At 46.3% G+C, this 17,025-nt stretch overlaps 1 protein-coding gene across 2 annotated transcripts in view; it reads left to right on the top strand.

The window, feature by feature from the left end:
- The first annotated feature begins 2,061 nt into the window (after window positions 1-2,061).
- Window positions 2,062-17,025, top strand: part of LOC147701838 (toll-like receptor 12) — a 93,905-nt gene continuing 78,941 nt past the window's right edge. The window contains exon 1 of one of the 2 annotated variants that reach the window (XM_086930474.1): window positions 2,062-2,141. The gene's annotated coding sequence lies outside the window, so the exon portion shown is untranslated. The remainder of the gene's footprint in view (window positions 2,142-17,025) is intronic. The other variant, XM_086930473.1, reaches the window with a different exon arrangement.

Genomic DNA, 17,025 nt, shown 5'->3' with positions numbered 1-17,025 from the left:
TTTTGAAAGAAATATGTCACTATTAGAACAGGCCCTAAAGTGCCCCTAGGACAGGGCCAAAATAGACCCAATGGCAAGATGCAATCCATTTACAAATTTGGACAAGCAGTCTAAAGTTTTACATGTCCTGGTAGTGTCCTAAATGATTTTTTCACGACTGTGAGACCTATCCTTATTACATTTAATAAGTGATATATTTAGTCTGGAACAGGTGGAATGTCATGTTTGGTATCTGAGGAATTGTACTTTAAACCCCTCTTTAATCGTAAAGTTGAATTTTAAGCCATAATTCTGAAAATGCCACCTTTAGTAAGTTGGCATTTTCTTGTCCTAACCATGTGGTGCCTGCAGCCTGTTTCCTGTGCTACATAACTATTGGCAGTATACTTTTGTGTATTCCTCCCAGACAGAATCACAATCGAGGGTCTGGGAGTTGGCAGGATAGGCCATGCTGACTTGATTTGGGATGGGTGGAACTGTCGCTCACAACACTTGCACTTTAATGGCATTGGGTCATCCTACACAAAAAGTGCTTGACACTAGTCTATTGTGTCCCCAGAAAAAGTGGGACCTGGGCAGGGAGGCAGGAAATTCCAGACACCTCTGTAGATAGAAACCTCCATAAGCTTCTCCCACTTAAAAGAGGCACCATGTAAAATAATAGGACCCTCAGACTCTCTCTTCAGTACACTCACTTACCTGTGAATCCGAAAAAAAGGACTGCTTGGCTAACATTCTGCTTGGGTCTACCTACTGTTTGGGAATGAAATATGGACCTGCACCCTTCATCCCAGGCTGAAGTGACTCCAAGGGTCAGCTGATTGGCATTCTGTTTCTAAGCTACCAGTAGAAAAGCTCCAGAGGCTTTTCTACCACCGTCCAGCTGACCTGCTGCACCTGAACCTGCCTGTACCAGCAACTGGACCTGCCTCAGCCCCAGCCTCTGCTAGAGTGCATTCCTGAGTGGTGCCTCTCAAGTCCCCAACCTTTGGTGTGGTATCAGTTGAGCTCCACCTCCAGGAAAATGAAAAATCCTGAAGTTTTTTGGTCTTCGCGACCACAAACTGGCCCATTCGACCCAAGATCTTGTTGCCCGCTCCGACCACCAATGCGAAACTCGGGTGAACTTGACTCTTCACACTACTTTGACATCCAGCAATGACTGGCATTGCAAGTCCTACACTAAGTGCAACTGCATGTGGTGACTGCCAATGCAAATCTACAGTAACAACTGTCTGCAGCGCCCATCAGGATCATGGTGCTACAGCGATGAGCATCCGTGATGCTTTCCCTCCACCTCACAGCCTCCTCCACTGCAAATGGAACACTTTGTGCTGAACTTTAGAAGGTGATAATTTCAGCTGGACTAACCTGGTTCCTGTATCTGGCCTGTGCTCCATCATGGTTTGACTGAGTTTGTGACTTTCACCCGGTCTTGCTCGACCAGGTAATCACAAATGGCGCTTTGTGCTTTTAGGTGCTATACTTACCTTAAAGTTTTGAAATTGCATATCTTTTGCTCTTCTAATTGGATTTTTTAGCATTTTGATGTCAAATGAGTTAATATATTTTACTCTATTTTTCTAAATTTTTGTGGTATTTTTCTTGTCTTGTGCTTTCACTTTATTACTGTTTGTGTTTTGCACGAAAACGTTGCACCTTGCCTCTAAGTTAAGCCTGACTGCTTGTGCGCAAAGCTACCAGATGGTTAAGCACAGGTTAATTTTGTGACTTATTGTGGTTCATTCTGACAGGGAATGCGGCTGATGCTCTAGAAAGGGTCATACCCCCCATCACCCAGCAATCCATTTGCAACAAAATATTTAGCTTGATATACTCATTTAACTTTTAATTGCTGAGGAATTCACTACATGGTTATTCTACAGAATCGATAACTATATCTTCGCGTGGTCAGTGGACCTTTGCAACGACTTCCCCATTCTGCATCGACCACAGAGGAACCAAAAACAGAATAAATGCAAAGGACGTCAGGAGTGTCTGTCGCGCATTGCGCGCGCGCGTTCTCTCGGGAGATCTCACCCAGGTTCTGTTAAAGCTGGTTTAAACCTAGCAGCACTTTGCATTGAACAACCCACTTTTTGAGAGGAGACGAGCTTTCCCCATCGAATCAACTCCGCCAGGTAGGTAAAGCATCTGCATGAGATCAAAGCAAATGAAAGTGGGGAAAAAAAGCTTAATCTGTTCAATGAAAGGAAAATAAATGTTTGAATTGAGTTTATTCTCTTATGTTTTCCAATCATCATCTTTCGTGCTTGTCATGAGGAGAGCACATGCAGAGATGGCTGGACTTCGCAATAGTTGTATTTAGCACCACCCTTGTGTGTGTTCTACTTTGCTTCATTTCGTTTGGAGAAGGTAGGTGCTGGTTTCCAACAGTAACACCATTTTGTCGTACGCTAATTTATATACATAGAGTTGCTGTTTGTGCTTCATACGTGCTTATAGTAAATGGAAATAACTATTAAGAATGCCGCAAAACATCGTTTACCAAATGAAATGAACAAAAATAATACACGCTATCCGATCTTTCTGAATAGGTCTTTTGTTGATACTGGAAACTCGAGGGCACTTTATGAAGTCTGGTGCAACCTGTACATTGTCTAGCACATTTTCTGCCCACACTCTGCTGATCCATGCTGTCAGCCCTCAGGCCGTTGTGATATTAAAATGTATGTTTTAGTCACTGGGAATCTGACAAACTACTGCTGCCTGTCGACCGTAACCTCACCTCCTGGGATTCGAGGCATGTTTGATTGGCTGCAGTAATTCATGTGACTTCTTTCACCTTTGTCACAATGAATTTAAAAGAAATGTGTTGAATGAAAGATATTGTATTGATTAGTGCATTATTGAAAGTCTGTAGCACTCCGACCGTGTGCCGCCCTGCTCTTCATTGCAACATTCTGTGAAGTCCCTGGCATATATCTACACCTTACAAAGGTGACTCTTGTCACACATTGCGCGCGCGAGGTATCTCGGGAGATCGGGCCCAGCCGCCCAGGTTCTGTTAAAACTGGTTTAAATCTAGCATTGCATTGAACCGCCTACATTTTGAGAGGAAATAGGCTTTTCACATCAAATCAACTCCGCCAGGTAGGTAAAGTATCTACATAAGTTCAAAGCAAATGAAAGTGGGGAAAAAAGCTTAACCTGCACAATGAAAGGAAAAGAAATGTTTGAATTGAGTTTATTCTCTTATGTTTTGCATTATTCTATTGTGGGCCCCGGCGGAGTATTAGGTTTCCCTAGTGTGTAGGGGTCTAACCAAACTCCTTTTAACATTAGTGACGTATGTGTACGGGTGCACCCAAACTGCTTCTAACAAGGGTGGCGTACCAATATCCAGGCCATGACGTGACTAACGGTTCATGGCAGTTGACTGAGCCTTATGGGGTACAGGCCCCTTTTTACCTGCACCCTAAGATAATGAGATTGCCTTCAGTCTGTAAATCAGTAGAAGGTTTCTTGCCTGAGGGTTGGTGAGGAGTGCATTTGTTCATGAGTGGTGGGGTAGTGCAATATCATAGTTTGTCCGTGTACATATGAAGCCTCAAGTTTATCGGCTGCAGCTGTTCATAAAAAAAGATGTCCCCGCTTTCAAAATACCCCTATCGTGATTTCCTTTCTATGCCACCTCCCTGCCTGCATTAGAGTAATCTGATGTCCACCTGGAACGCACTACTATATTACTAGGTTTCTGTACATGGATTTTTAGAAGGTATATTTCTGAGTTTTTCTATTTTATTATAAATTAAAGTGTACCAGCTGTCAGTCAGTAATGTATTAATGATGTTACTAAATGAATCACTCCTATGTTGTACTCTATGGCTGTTGATCATTTATTTAGTGTTTCAGTTCTAAATCATGTAAGAAATTGGGTTATTGGTTGAGAGGGGCAGAAGCCCTACTCAGGCAACAACCACAGTCCTTGTCAGGGTGAACCATGAAAAAACTCACAAAATTAACCTGTGCATAACCCTCTATTAGCTTGGTACAACAACAGTCAGGCTTAACTTAGAAGCAAATGTGTAAAGTATTTATGCAGCATGCAAACAGTAATAAAGTGAAAACACAATACAATAAAATTCACAAATAAATTAAAAAAATCGAATACCAAAATGAATTAAATCCACCCAGTAGAACTGGAGTTATTTTTCGTGTGTGTGAAATCTAACGCCTAAAAGATTAAAGCACCATCTGTGGCTATCTCGTCACACAAGACTGGGTCAAAGTCAAAGTTTAAGACTGACAGTGATGGAGCATGGGTCATATACAAGGGGTGGCTTGGGCCCAGTCTCGGCTTACCTTTGGACACAGAAGAATTATTTTAAAAGTTTCTGGAGAAGGTCAAGTCTTCGGGGGGCAAGGCAGACGTCTGTGTCCAATTAGGGGACATTGTCACACGGGAGGAGCTGGACGAGGTTGCAATTTTCACCTTCGGACTTACATGATTTTTTGGAAGTTGGATTCCTCCAGTGGGACAAAACTGGAGGCTGCAGCAGAAGAGTGTTCCATGAGGCTGGATACCTTCATCAAGAGGTTCCACTGAAAAGGATTTACTGCTGCGAAGAAGAACAGAGCGGTAGCTACTGCGAAGTCAGGAAGAATGGTGTTGCACCTTGGGTGGATTGGTTGGCAGGTAGGTCCCAGTCTTCTGTCGGTTCTACAGGTAGTTTTTCTTGATAGAACTTCTATGTTCCAGCTTCTATGGTTATATTTACAACAAGGGGTGGTGAGGGACAGAGTCTCTGAATTAAGCAGAAAGCTCTCACCCAGTCAAGAGATCAGGGCTAGATCCAACACCGTTTTTTAGCTCACTGCACCATCCCAGTTTCAGAACCTGGCTGTATGCAAATTAGTCTGTTCCTGTCCCAGTGCATGATGGGAACAGGGCAAACCAAACTACAAAAGCCAATTCTTACACTGGGAAGGAAACAAGCTCCCGGGGACCGGTTTCTGGCATTACAGCCGTCTTCGGCCCGGTTTGCTTGAATCCTGATGGTGCAATGAGCAAGGGTCTCACATCTGAGAATACCCTTCCACGCTTAGGGTGGACAAAAATATTTACAACAAGGGGTGGTGAGGGACAGAGTCTCTGAATTAAGCAGAAAGCTCTCACCCAGTCAAGAGATCAGGGCTAGATCCAACACCGTTTTTTAGCTCACTGCACCATCCCAGTTTCAGAACCTGGCTGTATGCAAATTAGTCTGTTCCTGTCCCAGTGCATGATGGGAACAGGGCAAACCAAACTACAAAAGCCAATTCTTACACTGGGAAGGAAACAAGCTCCCGGGGACCGGTTTCTGGCATTACAGCCGTCTTCGGCCCGGTTTGCTTGAATCCTGATGGTGCAATGAGCAAGGGTCTCACATCTCACATCTGAGAATACCCTTCCACGCTTAGGGTGGACAAAAATATTTACAACAAGGGGTGGTGAGGGACAGAGTCTCTGAATTAAGCAGAAAGCTCTCACCCAGTCAAGAGATGCCAGAAACCGGTCCCCGGTAGCTTGTCTCCTTTCTGGTGAAGAATTGGCTTGGTAGTTTAGTCTGCCCTGTTCCCATGATGCACTGGGCCAGGGACAGACTGATTTGCATATAGCCAGGTTCTGAGCTGGGATGGGGCAGTGAGATAAATAACGGTGATGGATCAAGCCCTGATCTTTGGACTGGGTAAGAGTGGTCTGCTTAATTCAGACACTCTGTTCATCACCACCCCCTTTTGTAAATCGTTTTTGGCCACTATAGGTGTGGCAGGGTATACTCAGACATGAGTTCCTTTCTCACTGCTCCATCAGGATTCAAGCAAGCCGGGCCGAAGACGGCTGAAATGCCAGAAACCGGTCCCCGGTAGCTTGTCTCCTTTCTGGTGAAGAATTGGCTTGGTAGTTTAGTCTGCCCTGTTCCCATGATGCACTGGGCCAGGGATAGACTGATTTGCATATAGCCAGGTTCTGAGCTGGGATGGGGCAGTGAGATAAATAACGGTGATGGATCAAGCCCTGATCTTTGGACTGGGTAAGAGTGGTCTGCTTAATTCAGACACTCTGTTCATCACCACCCCCTTTTGTAAATCGTTTTTGGCCACTATAGGTGTGGCAGGGTATACTCAGACATGAGTCCCTTTCTCACTGCTCCATCAGGATTCAAGCAAGCCGGGCCGAAGACGGCTGAAATGCCAGAAACCGGTCCCCGGTAGCTTGTCTCCTTTCTGGTGAAGAATTGGCTTGGTAGTTTAGTCTGCCCTGTTCCCATGATGCACTGGGCCAGGGACAGACTGATTTGCATATAGCCAGGTTCTGAGCTGGGATGGGGCAGTGAGATAAATAACGGTGATGGATCAAGCCCTGATCTTTGGACTGGGTAAGAGTGGTCTGCTTAGACACTCTGTTCATCACCACCCCCTTTTGTAAATCGTTTTTGGCCACTATAGGTGTGGCAGGGTATACTCAGACATGAGTCCCTTTCTCACTGCTCCATCAGGATTCAAGCAAGCCGGGCCGAAGACGGCTGAAATGCCAGAAACCGGTCCCCGGTAGCTTGTCTCCTTTCTGGTGAAGAATTGGCTTGGTAGTTTAGTCTGCCCTGTTCCCATGATGCACTGGGCCAGGGACAGACTGATTTGCATATAGCCAGGTTCTGAGCTGGGATGGGGCAGTGAGATAAATAACGGTGATGGATCAAGCCCTGATCTTTGGACTGGGTAAGAGTGGTCTGCTTAATTCAGACACTCTGTTCATCACCACCCCCCTTTTGTAAATCGTTTTTGGCCACTATAGGTGTGGCAGGGTATACTCAGACATGAGTCCCTTTCTCACTGCTCCATCAGGATTCAAGCAAGCCGGGCCGAAGACGGCTGAAATGCCAGAAACCGGTCCCCGGTAGCTTGTCTCCTTTCTGGTGAAGAATTGGCTTGGTAGTTTAGTCTGCCCTGTTCCCATGATGCACTGGGCCAGGGACAGACTGATTTGCATATAGCCAGGTTCTGAGCTGGGATGGGGCAGTGAGATAAATAACGGTGATGGATCAAGCCCTGATCTTTGGACTGGGTAAGAGTGGTCTGCTTAATTCAGACACTCTGTTCATCACCACCCCCTTTTGTAAATCGTTTTTGGCCACTATAGGTGTGGCAGGGTATACTCAGACATGAGTCCCTTTCTCACTGCTCCATCAGGATTCAAGCAAGCCGGGCCGAAGACGGCTGAAATGCCAGAAACCGGTCCCCGGTAGCTTGTCTCCTTTCTGGTGAAGAATTGGCTTGGTAGTTTAGTCTGCCCTGTTCCCATGATGCACTGGGCCAGGGACAGACTGATTTGCATATAGCCAGGTTCTGAGCTGGGATGGGGCAGTGAGATAAATAACAGTGATGGATCAAGCCCTGATCTTTGGACTGGGTAAGAGTGGTCTGCTTAATTCAGACACTCCGTTCATCACCACCCCCCTTTTGTAAATCGTTTTTGGCCACTATAGGTGTGGCAGGGTATACTCAGACATGAGTCCCTTTCTCACTGCTCCATCAGGATTCAAGCAAGACGGGCCGAAGACGGCTGAAATGCCAGAAACCGGTCCCCGGTAGCTTGTCTCCTTTCTGGTGAAGAATTGGCTTGGTAGTTTAGTCTGCCCTGTTCCCATGATGCACTGGGCCAGGGACAGACTGATTTGCATATAGCCAGGTTCTGAGCTGGGATGGGGCAGTGAGATAAATAACGGTGATGGATCAAGCCCTGATCTTTGGACTGGGTAAGAGTGGTCTGCTTAATTCAGACACTCTGTTCATCACCACCCCCTTTTGTAAATCGTTTTTGGCCACTATAGGTGTGGCAGGGTATACTCAGACATGAGTCCCTTTCTCACTGCTCCATCAGGATTCAAGCAAGCCGGGCCGAAGAAGACGGCTGAAATGCCAGAAACCGGTCCCCGGTAGCTTGTCTCCTTTCTGGTGAAGAATTGGCTTGGTAGTTTAGTCTGCCCTGTTCCCATGATGCACTGGGCCAGGGACAGACTGATTTGCATATAGCCAGGTTCTGAGCTGGGATGGGGCAGTGAGATAAATAACGGTGATGGATCAAGCCCTGATCTTTGGACTGGGTAAGAGTGGTCTGCTTAATTCAGACACTCTGTTCATCACCACCCCCTTCTGTAAATCGTTTTTGGCCACTATAGGTGTGGCAGGGTATACTCAGACATGAGTCCCTTTCTCAATGCTCCATCAGGATTCAAGCAAGCCGGGCCGAAGACGGCTGAAATGCCAGAAACCGGTCCCCGGTAGCTTGTCTCCTTTCTGGTGAAGAATTGGCTTGGTAGTTTAGTCTGCCCTGTTCCCATGATGCACTGGGCCAGGGACAGACTGATTTGCATATAGCCAGGTTCTGAGCTGGGATGGGGCAGTGAGATAAATAACGGTGATGGATCAATCCCTGATCTTTGGACTGGGTAAGAGTGGTCTGCTTAATTCAGACACTCTGTTCATCACCACCCCCTTTTGAAAATCGTTTTTGGCCACAACAAGTGTGGCAGGGCATACTCAGACATGAGTCCCTTTCTCACTGCTCCATCAGGATTCAAGCAAGCCGGGCCAAAGACGGCTGAAATGCCAGAAACCGGTCCCCGGTAGCTTGTCTCCTTTCTGGTGAAGAATTGGCTTGGTAGTTTAGTCTGCCCTGTTCCCATGATGCACTGGGCCAGGGACAGACTGATTTGCATATAGCCAGGTTCTGAGCTGGGATGGGGCAGTGAGATAAATAACGGTGATGGATCAAGCCCTGATCTTTGGACTGGGTAAGAGTGGTCTGCTTAATTCAGACACTCTGTTCATCACCACCCCCTTTTGTAAATCGTTTTTGGCCACTATAGGTGTGGCAGGGTATACTCAGACATGAGTCCCTTTCTCACTGCTCCATCAGGATTCAAGCAAGCCGGGCCGAAGACGGCTGAAATGCCAGAAACCGGTCCCCGGTAGCTTGTCTCCTTTCTGGTGAAGAATTGGCTTGGTAGTTTAGTCTGCCCTGTTCCCATGATGCACTGGGCCAGGGACAGACTGATTTGCATATAGCCAGGTTCTGAGCTGGGATGGGGCAGTGAGATAAATAACGGTGATGGATCAAGCCCTGATCTTTGGACTGGGTAAGAGTGGTCTGCTTAATTCAGACACTCTGTTCATCACCACCCCCTTTTGTAAATCGTTTTTGGCCACTATAGGTGTGGCAGGGTATACTCAGGCATGAGTCCCTTTCTCACTGCTCCATCAGGATTCAAGCAAGCCGGGCCGAAGACGGCTGAAATGCCAGAAACCGGTCCCCGGTAGCTTGTCTCCTTTCTGGTGAAGAATTGGCTTGGTAGTTTAGTCTGCCCTGTTCCCATGATGCACTGGGCCAGGGACAGACTGATTTGCATATAGCCAGGTTCTGAGCTGGGATGGGGCAGTGAGATAAATAACGGTGATGGATCAAGCCCTGATCTTTGGACTGGGTAAGAGTGGTCTGCTTAATTCAGACACTCTGTTCATCACCACCCCCTTTTGTAAATCGTTTTTGGCCACTATAGGTGTGGCAGGGTATACTCAGACATGAGTCCCTTTCTCACTGCTCCATCAGGATTCAAGCAAGCCGGGCCGAAGACGGCTGAAATGCCAGAAACCGGTCCCCGGTAGCTTGTCTCCTTTCTGGTGAAGAATTGGCTTGGTAGTTTAGTCTGCCCTGTTCCCATGATGCACTGGGCCAGGGACAGACTGATTTGCATATAGCCAGGTTCTGAGCTGGGATGGGGCAGTGAGATAAATAACGGTGATGGATCAAGCCCTGATCTTTGGACTGGGTAAGAGTGGTCTGCTTAATTCAGACACTCTGTTCATCACCACCCCCTTTTGTAAATCGTTTTTGGCCACTATAGGTGTGGCAGGGTATACTCAGACATGAGTCCCTTTCTCACTGCTCCATCAGGATTCAAGCAAGCCGGGCCGAAGATGGCTGAAATGCCAGAAACCGGTCCCCGGTAGCTTGTCTCCTTTCTGGTGAAGAATTGGCTTGGTAGTTTAGTCTGCCCTGTTCCCATGATGCACTGGGCCAGGGACAGACTGATTTGCATATAGCCAGGTTCTGAGCTGGGATGGGGCAGTGAGATAAATAACGGTGATGGATCAAGCCCTGATCTTTGGACTGGGTAAGAGTGGTCTGCTTAATTCAGACACTCTGTTCATCACCACCCCCTTTTGTAAATCGTTTTTGGCCACTATAGGTGTGGCAGGGTATACTCAGACATGAGTCCCTTTCTCACTGCTCCATCAGGATTCAAGCAAGCCGGGCCGAAGACGGCTGAAATGCCAGAAACCGGTCCCCGGTAGCTTGTCTCCTTTCTGGTGAAGAATTGGCTTGGTAATTTAGTCTGCCCTGTTCCCATGATGCACTGGGCCAGGGACAGACTGATTTGCATATAGCCAGGTTCTGAGCTGGGATGGGGCAGTGAGATAAATAACGGTGATGGATCAAGCCCTGATCTTTGGACTGGGTAAGAGTGGTCTGCTTAATTCAGACACTCTGTTCATCACCACCCCCTTTTGTAAATCGTTTTTGGCCACTATAGGTGTGGCAGGGTATACTCAGACATGAGTCCCTTTCTCACTGCTCCATCAGGATTCAAGCAAGCCGGGCCGAAGACGGCTGAAATGCCAGAAACCGGTCCCCGGTAGCTTGTCTCCTTTCTGGTGAAGAATTGGCTTGGTAGTTTAGTCTGCCCTGTTCCCATGATGTACTGGGCCAGGGACAGACTGATTTGCATATAGCCAGGTTCTGAGCTGGGATGGGGCAGTGAGATAAATAACGGTGATGGATCAAGCCCTGATCTTTGGACTGGGTAAGAGTGGTCTGCTTAATTCAGACACTCTGTTCATCACCACCCCCTTTTGTAAATCGTTTTTGGCCACTATAGGTGTGGCAGGGTATACTCAGACATGAGTCCCTTTCTCACTGCTCCATCAGGATTCAAGCAAGCCGGGCCGAAGACGGCTGAAATGCCAGAAACCGGTCCCCGGTAGCTTGTCTCCTTTCTGGTGAAGAATTGGCTTGGTAGTTTAGTCTGCCCTGTTCCCATGATGCACTAAGCCAGGGACAGACTGATTTGCATATAGCCAGGTTCTGAGCTGGGATGGGGCAGTGAGATAAATAACGGTGATGGATCAAGCCCTGATCTTTGGACTGGGTAAGAGTGGTCTGCTTAATTCAGACACTCTGTTCATCACCACCCCCTTTTGTAAATCGTTTTTGGCCACTATAGGTGTGGCAGGGTATACTCAGACATGAGTCCCTTTCTCACTGCTCCATCAGGATTCAAGCAAGCCGGGCCAAGACGGCTGAAATGCCAGAAACCGGTCCCCGGTAGCTTGTCTCCTTTCTGGTGAAGAATTGGCTTGGTAGTTTAGTCTGCCCTGTTCCCATGATGCACTGGGCCAGGGACAGACTGATTTGCATATAGCCAGGTTCTGAGCTGGGATGGGGCAGTGAGATAAATAACGGTGATGGATCAAGCCCTGATCTTTGGACTGGGTAAGAGTGGTCTGCTTAATTCAGACACTCTGTTCATCACCACCCCCTTTTGTAAATCGTTTTTGGCCACTATAGGTGTGGCAGGGTATACTCAGACATGAGTCCCTTTCTCACTGCTCCATCAGGATTCAAGCAAGCCGGGCCGAAGACGGCTGAAATGCCAGAAACCGGTCCCCGGTAGCTTGTCTCCTTTCTGGTGAAGAATTGGCTTGGTAGTTTAGTCTGCCCTGTTCCCATGATGCACTGGGCCAGTGTAATGGCTGGATTTTCTGAGTAGGTGGGATCAGCCCCTAGGGGCCCCTCCAACCCAGCCAGAACGTACTCACCTTCCCTCCTCAGGACTAACTATCCAGGCACCTGGTACCTACCTGAGGATGGGGAACTCGCAATATACAAGCTCATATTATTAAAAACACCACTAAATCTATAGGGATACTAAGAATACTCACTGATTACTAGGGATATCCATACCCTACACCACACTTATTCACATCAGTTGGTCTCGCGGCCACCCCGACCCAGACCGTTCTACCCTAGGGCAGATATGACACACAATCCGGTGCGTCTACACACAGGCCTGCAGAACCCAATGCTCTCTTCTCCAAATTGTTTGCAATCCTGCAAAACTACACACTAGTTCGACTTCCTAGTGCTCTCATTTATTCAAGCCACAATCTAGTGGGTATCCACACTGATCTCCTACTCAGTGCTCTCATTAACGCCGCATATCAACGACGACCACATTCCTATGAACACCTATATATATATATAGTGGGAAGTCTCTTCACTAAGGGTCTGCTACTACAATAATATTATGGGATGGTGTACTAACTTAGTCCCTTGGTTGCAAGTCTCCTCTCTCCCTCACTATTACTTACCTGATCAGGGGTAACATCTGTTCAAACAGTAATACCTACCAGGAGTGATTACCCTCACTGTATGGGGATAAAGATATACACACTATGTGATTGAGTTATTTCCTGATTTAAGCGCTCCTACTCCCTTTTGATCCATCAGTGGCTCAACAGCAACTGGCTAGAAGCCAGGATAACTTTACCATAAAAGAACTCATGCACACTAATTCACTAATTAATGGGGTCATTTATTATTGGTACAATATAAACCTTTACACAGAACTGACAAAGACTATAGGTAGAACACTCCGCTGAAAGAGAAAAGATTAAACATAACAGGAACACTCCGCTGAAAGAGAAAGGATTTAAACATACAGTGGCTTAGGGAATAAGGACAAGATTAAGATGCAAGTGTAAAGTAAACTAATGTGATGAAAACAATATCACCTGATTAGTGTGAAGTCTTGTTCTAGCTGTCATCTGGGTTCCTCTCTCGTCTGTGCCTTGGCTCATCTCAGACTCCCTCTCTCTCCTGCACTCTTGGTTACACCTCTGCGCTGATCACTCTGTCTCTGGACTCCTCTCCCCCACACGAACTGTCTCCACCTTCCATCTTCAATCTTAATAGTTCCTGCCGCTCTGATCACCGTTCATTCCACTAGCTTATTCACTCTGTCTCTGCGCCACTGTCCAATTAACTCCATCTGCTCCCATAGGTTAGTCCACGATCTCTCCTCTGTCTCTTCTAAAAGGCATTACTTCAGACTCCAGCTATTCACACCTCCTCCTGATAAGCAACTGCTTCTGACTGCTTCCTTCAGTTCCAGCTCACTATTCAACTCAGCTCTTTTCCAGCTTGAACCCTCTCTCTCTCTCTGCCAACTCCACTCCACTGCTCGACTCTCTGCTTGACTCCCTCTGCTCAACTCTCTGCTTGACTCCCTCTGCTCGACTCTCTGCTTGACTCCCTCTGCTTGACTCTCTGCTTGACTCCCTCTGCTCGACTCACTGGCTCCGCCTCTGCACTTCACTGATATAGAATGCTGTTTCCTCATGGAAAGTTCCAGCCAGCAGCTTCCTCCCACCAATCCCATGCACCAGGCTCCTTGCGCTAGACGCTCCCACAGTGACCAGTCTGCTTGTTTCGTCTAGAGACCTGAGCCCGGGAACAATTCCTGATTAGATTCAGCTCTGGCCGGTTCTCTCCGGTCCGCTTAGGGCGAACAACAGTTATAACTATAAACTTTGCCTTTGCCCTGAAAAGCCTCTCAGCTTCATCAAGATGGAGTCCCTCTAGCTCTAGGCCTGTAGGCCTGAAAGGGGTGAAATGCTCCTTAGCTCTGTCAGAATACCTACATAAACCATACCAATGTGTCTAATATGTCAAAGCCAATAGGCAATAGACAGGTTAAAGTCAAGAATAAAGGCATATTAAGCAGCTATCCTCTTCTAGATCTGGAAAAAAGGGCTTAAAAGGGCCAACACAGGCTAAGAATACCTATACTAGATGCGAGCAAGATTAATGATCTATATCACTGCTAAATAAAGCCAAAAACTCTGCCATAACATTCCACCCTTAGATCCTTATCTTGCGAGCATCAGTAAATAACAACAACCATCTAAACAAACATCAACATAATCTATCCAACATAGGCTAAAAATACCTATCCTAGATGTGAGCAAGATTAATGATCCATATCACTGCTAAATAGAGCCCAAAAACTCTGCCATCCACCCTTAGATCCTTATCTTGCGAACATCTTATAAACAATAACATCCAGATAAACAAACATCAACACAATCTATCAACAAAGCAAAACCTAAAAAACTCCCTAAAAACAATGACAACTCAAGGAAATTCCACCTGAAACTCAATTGTAGGGAATACAAACCTAACAACCAACTGAAACATGCTGAAACATATCTGAGATTGGATCTGATAACAACAGAAACTAACCAAAGCATCCTCAAACTAAATGTGCCTCAACTTCTAGTGATAACTGGTGAAATCTAGTGATGTAGGGACTTATGTGTTGAATGAAAACAGCAAGGGGCCTAAATGGGGCCTACTTCGGACAACTTAAGCCTAAATGAGGCCTACCTACTATTGTCAACTTAACAACTAAATGTGTTTCAACTCCTAATGAGAAAACAACAAAGGGCCTAAATGAGCCCTACCTACTATAGGCAACTTAAGCTAATGATGACTCATGAAACTATTGGTGTAGGGGCTTGTTTGTGGGATGAAAATAACAATGGGCCTAAATGAGGCCTACCTACTGACATTTGTCAATTTAAAGTGAAATCTGAGAAGTAGACATGGTCAAGGTTTGGGCAAACATTAATACATAATCATAACAATCCAAAGTTTAAGGTTACCACCCTTTGATCAATCAAGGCGAAAATGTAAGAACAGTAAAAAAAAAAACAACCCCATTTCTACAAGATAGCTGGTGTAAAATCAAGCTTAGAACAACAAAACAACCATTTTAAATCACACTGTGGAACATATGTGTGCACCACCATTCAAAAAAAAGTCCTTCATTGGCAAAAACTGTTTTGAAGAAAACAGAAAAACTATAATAGGTGACATGTTGTTTGCTTTTAAAAGTGGGGCCTGCTTGTCCAAGGGATTATGCAACGAAATCATTGTATCATTCTGTCACGAATAAAACATGTTTGTGGTTTTTTTTTTTTAAAGTGGGGCCTGCTCGTAGTGATGTCAACAAAAAATGCAGGCCAAGGAATTATGTAACTCAGTCCAAATTCTTCAGTGTAGGCCACCACCCTGCATCCTCGGTATCCGGACACTTCCTCCAATGCGGCCATCCATCACCCTTCCGGTCTGGTCTGGTCTGGTCTGGTTCCATCATCCAAAAACAATAAACTAAAATAAAAACATGAAAGTAAAAAGCTAAAACAAGAAAAGAAGTGGAAGGGGGAGGGACCCACGCAAAACCACAACTTCAGCAATCCTAGGAACAAGAGAACAAGTATCATTATTCTTGCAAAATAAAATTTTCCATTTAAAAAGCACCCCGGGTGCCTTTCATTATTGAAAAGAAAATATCCTAATTAATTAAAAACATTCAAAATTTAACTTTCAATAACCTTTCGCAGGGCCTAACATACCCTAATCCTCACTAAGCCAGCCCCTCCCTTCAGAGCAGGAGCCAGGCTACAGTATGAAGCTACTTGAAACACTGCCATATGATGAGCTCACAGCAGGAGCAGGGCACTGCAAGCCTCCCATTTCCCTGGTCAGAGAAGCCCGCCCAGACCCACTGCGACTAATTAACTCCAAGGGAAGAGCCAGGTCACCCCGCCCTTAAATAAACAAGCCGTTCGCGGAAGAAAATTGGATTGTAGCCAATCATAACGAACAGGGACGTGATCGAAACCTGCAGAATGAAGGAAAAAAAAAAAACTCGTCTGCACAAACCAGCTGGTCTGCCAAGGTCGACAAACAAATTCCTTTGCCTGTTCTCAGGCCTGATTGTGCCAACCAACGAAAGCTAGCATTTAAAAAAAAAAACAATTCTGTTACAGTATACTGCTAATTAAAAGCTCCAATTTCTAAAAAGACTTTTGTCTAACTAATTCAGCGAAAGGCAAGACATTTAAAATATGGGCACTTATTTAGAAAGTGGCAACTAAGTTTTGCACACAAGATTATACATTCTGCATTTGGGAAAAAAAAACGAATTAACATGGTCCATTGTCAGCTGCTGAATGAGAAATAATTTGTAAAACAACATAAAATGCAGATACATTTCAACATTGTATTTAATTTAACCAGGGGCATTAGATCATTTTACATTACAGTGTAATTTAACATGCAAGCCATTCAAGCCAGCCTAATAAAAGAGCCACATTCATACACTAATAAACAACGTATTATTTTCTAACTGAATTGGTTCACTTAATAAAAAAGGTTTTGCTGACACATTTATAAAAGCATACATTGTAATTTACATTTGGGAAAATAATAATGTTACATTTTAAAAAATTTTTTTCAAAGGCACATGGTTGCCTTCCACTAATTAAAAGCACATGTTACGGAGGGGCGTGGCCAAGATGGCGGCGGAGTAGGACGCCTTTTCGTGCCGCTCCGGCACTGATCCAACATAGCAACTAATAGCACGATTTTGGGGGCACCCACGAGCCCCTACGGTGGCGGAGACGTTCGCCTAGCAGAGCGGCGGACGTTGGCGGGGTCCCCGGAGCGGTGTGACCCCCAGAGCGCCTGCGAGGACGTTCGCAGCCTACGGCCTGTGAGACCCCGGGCTTTCCAACCATCGCGGCCCGGCGTGGTCGAGGGGCGGGGCCCTAGATCCGCCTGCAGGCACTGGAGCAGACGGACGGCTGAGCGGACCGGAGTTTGGACGAGGGAGGTTCTATCGGCGAGACCCGGCTCATACCCCGCCACGCCTGGGAGAGGACCCCTGGCCAAGTAGCGCCACTTGCACAACCGGTGGCCCCCTGCTAACGCCATCGACTGGCCCCCCATGGGGGTGGCGCCTGCGGCCTGCTTGAACTGTCCGAGCCTAGGGCCGGGTCGCTGCACGGAGCCGGACGACGACGGGGCACGGGAGTGACTCTATCGCTCATTGG

This window comes from Lissotriton vulgaris, chromosome 7 (genome assembly GCF_964263255.1).
Source record: "Lissotriton vulgaris chromosome 7, aLisVul1.2, whole genome shotgun sequence".
In the NCBI taxonomy this organism is placed as follows: Eukaryota; Metazoa; Chordata; class Amphibia; order Caudata; family Salamandridae; genus Lissotriton; species Lissotriton vulgaris.
This window is presented reverse-complemented; position numbering and strand designations above follow the sequence as displayed.